We start from the raw sequence: 4,129 nt of genomic DNA on the forward strand, positions 1-4,129 counted from the left end.
AAACGTGACAGAAATGTGAGGTCTTCTATGAATTTGAGATAATTGCTTTATCCTTGTCAAGATTAACTGAAACTGGATTTATAATCACCAAAGAGGGGCCTGCAGGAAATAATTCTGTAGTCTATAGGACCTTTCTAATTTATAATAATTGACTAAAACATCCACAATGAATTATAAAATTTTGTAAATTAGAAAAAGAAATAACATGATTATTAAGACCCAAGGCAATGAATCAAGCCAAGTGTCTTCATTGTACATAGAACAATGCCCTTCAACAGCGACCAGAATGTATCCTAGCAACATAATAAGCTCTTCACTGGCAACAAAGGACATATAATAGTTAAAGCAAATAACTGCTCATCCCCAGTTTTCTATTCTATTCTTGGTGCTGCTACTAATTTGTGACTCTAGTTAATTAGGAATCTACCTTTATATCTCTAAGCCTTTTCCATAAAATTCAAGAAAATGTTATGGGATATTTAGCAAGAAGAGCAAACTAGGTTAAGTAATAATAATTTAACTCAAATTTGAGGTCAATCAGAAAGGGAAGAAATGTAAATGTCAAAGAAAGTTCAAACATCTCCTTATTCATGGATACATGAGTTCACAAAACACTGCTTGGTCTGCGATTAGTCTTCAGAGATCTGTCTTTAAATTTTCTTTATAAAGTATTATCAAAGCTCAGCCAGGGAACCAGCAGTTAGCGTAATGGCTATGTCGCTGGACTCCCACGTAGTCGCCCGCGGTTTGTGTCCGGACCCAGTGGCTTAAATCTCACGCCGGGCACGTGTGCATGCGTGCCCAAGATCCCGGGAGGAGAATGGAGGAGAAGGGATTGCGGCGTGACCATCGCCCCTGGGGGGTGATTTCTCGCTTTCTGTCTCTATGTCTCTCTCTGTCTGGTGAGCGCACGCACCCTATAGCGAAAACCTCTCCAATAAAAAAGAAAAAAAAAGCTCAGCCACACACAACAGTGCTTTCTTTCCCCTCTCTCTCCATTAGCCCTTTGGCTCCTTATTTCTTCTTCTTGACTTGAAAGTGGGATGATTTCAGGAACAAATTAAGGACAAGGGAAAAGAATTTCATTTGTCCCCCTTCAAGTCCTCTCCCCTAGGCGTGTCCCACTCTTGTAGCAGAGAAAGTAGGCAAGACCTTGGAAAACTCCCACCGCTAATGCTTCCTCTGCTCCCCACCCACCCACCTAATGCTGAGAAACCCCATTGCATTTGGAAACCATTCCTGGGCATTACATACATAGTCTATCAGAAAGCATGCAGTGAAATGGTTCACCTCTTCCTAGGTGATGTTATTAACTGTTTAAAACAAACAAAAACCTCTTTGGCCCTCCCTGCTCCCAGGGTATTTACTTTTCACTGTTAAGGAATTCAAGCCCAAACACTGCAAAGAGCCCAAGACAACTCAGCTATTAAAAACTACACTCAATCTTACCAAAGGTGTCTCCTTAGTGGGACGGCCAATCTCAGCATTTCTCTCAGCAGATCAAAATCCAGCTTAGAGAGAAGTAAAGCATGCATTTACAAATTAGTTCCCTTTCAATTAATACATTGTTGCTAGGATTTAATGTTCTCCCTATCTCTCATTGTCTATAGTCAAGGTAGTAATATCCCATGAAATGTTTCTTCTCAAATTATTTTAATCTCCTTATTTAGCTTGTTCTAAACTCAAGCACTCTGTAGTAATGAACCCGCTCCCCTAATTAATTCTTCATGCAAAGTCCATACTCCCCAGGAGGAAGTTATCACTAATGTGAAGTGCTCAGATGGCCCCAGTGGGGGCCAGGATGCCTGCAGGCTCAGTAGTCTCAGTTCCATCAATTCTTTCATGATCATAAGCTTGGATTCCAAATAGTAGTACCCTGAAATCTGCCAAATAAATATTTACATGTCTCAAACAGGATCCCTTCACTCCACAGCATGGGCTACTACAGTCAACAGTAGAAATGTATTATTAAATCAAACGACTGTTACTGATATGCTTACCAAGAGCCGTCAGTGTGCAGGGCACTAGAGATTAAAGGATGTAGAAGCCACAGTCACAGATATCCAGATCTCAAAGGCAAGCAGGGGAAGCTCCACAGGAAAGTTATTTCTAACACAATGTGTAATTAGAAGCTCTATGCACACAAAAATATCATAAACCATTACAAGATTAATTGCTAGATAAGTAGATTCAACAGTTCAGAACAGTAAGAAATCACTTTGGGTTACAATGAGCTGGGAAGGCTTCCCAATTTTAAAGATGCTTAGGCTAAATCTTGATATAAAAAAAAAAGAGTAGGGGGTTAAATGGTTACAGATGGAGGAGGGCATTCTTAGTAATTACAAGTCAGTTACTGAGTACCTATTATGTGAATACCACCAGTCAGCTCAGGAAATTACGTATATTAACTTATTTATATTTCAAAACTTGCAACAAGTAGGTTTTATGTAATAATTTTTTAAAAAAAAGGAAGCAAGCATAGGGAAGAATGAAAAAGCATAGAGAATTCACATGCCAAATTAGTGGTGGAGCCATAATTTGCACTGTAGTAGTCCTTCCACTCTGTTTCAATATGTCCCCGTTTAGTAGGTAAAGGACCCTGAGCAAGAAAGAACCCGCAGACCAGACACTTTAAGTAGATTCATTTGACTATACAAAAGGACCCAAGAAGTTGAACCAAGAGATAAAGAAGCAAAAGTAAACTCTGGAGGATTCTGAACTGTGCAGCAGAGAATCATTGAGTAGTTTAAAAAGCTCAGTTTGGTTGCTGAGTCAAACTTTATTAAAGAGACCAGACAGCAGCACAGTGGTAACACAACTGGGCCACATGGGAACACCAGGTGCACACTCAGTGTGACCCAGACTGGTTATGACTGGAGGAGGTTCACAGCATGAAGACCTTGATGGAGACGTCTCTTTCTCTTTCTTTCTCAAAAGAAATAAACTTTTAAAAATCCATTAGGGAAGGAGACCTAGCCATGGTGGCCCAAGCAGTAAGGTGCTGCTTGCTACATAGTAACTGAGATCACATGAGAGGCCTGGGCTCAGTTCGTAGCCCAACCCAGTCAGGACATGGCAGCACATACCTGTGGTCCTAGCTAACTGGGACTCTGGGGCAGGAGGATTGCAACGAGATAAAGTCCTGCCCAAAATCTTTCTTTCTCTGCTCTATCTACTTCTCTCTCTCATTATAAAAAAGAAAACAATTGGGGCCAACACATGGCATGGTGGTTAAGGCAGCTGGACTCCCACATGAACGACTGTGGTTTGAGTTTGAGTCCCAGAGGGGGGTGTGTGTGTGTGTGTGTGTGTGTGTGTGTGTGTGTGCGTTCGTACATGCGTGCCCAAAATCCTAGGAGGAGAATGAAGGAGAAGAGAGCACATTGTGACCATTCCCCCTGGGGTGAGATTTCTCACTTTCTTTCTTCCTGTCTCCCTCTGGAGAAGAAATGTATATGCATACACACACACACACATATATATATATATATTTAAAGAGGAAAGACTGGAAATAAGACAACATAAGAGACAAATAATTAGATGAAAATGACTATTTTCCATGATAATGGCTTGCACTGGGAAGTAGCCTAGAAATGGGCAAAAATGTGAATGTGAGAGATGCTGAGAAAGAGCAATCTGCAGGCAACAGAGACTGGCCAACTTCTCTGCTCTTGCTGCTCTTCAGGACATTCAACTAAACTACTTTTCCCAGACTCCTTCAAATTTACATTGGCCAGGTGCCTAGGGCTCGGCCAAAGGGGCATAAGAATAAGCAAGGGGTAGGGCACCACTTCCAGGTCTGACCCCAAATCTTCTGCACCTCTCATTTATGTTCTTCTCCCCACAATCACAGACCCTATGAGATGATAGAGCCAGAAGATGGAAGGAACTAATGTCCCTTCTTGATCAAAGGAGAGCTGCCTACTGAACAGAACATTTGTTTGGGACTAATACAATTGAAAGTGTGCTGCTGTCTGAACTGTCATTCATGTTTTATTTATGTTTTACATCATGCATTATCTTAACTGACACAGTGATAGAGCAGATATAGAGATAAGATTGGACTAGAAGGGTAATTCTAATGATTTGTACTTCAGTGCTGGGAATGATCATTTTTTTTTTTTGAGAG

This window comes from Tupaia chinensis, unplaced genomic scaffold (assembly GCF_000334495.1).
Source record: "Tupaia chinensis unplaced genomic scaffold, TupChi_1.0 Scaffold140874_1, whole genome shotgun sequence".
NCBI classification, from domain to species: Eukaryota; Metazoa; Chordata; class Mammalia; order Scandentia; family Tupaiidae; genus Tupaia; species Tupaia belangeri.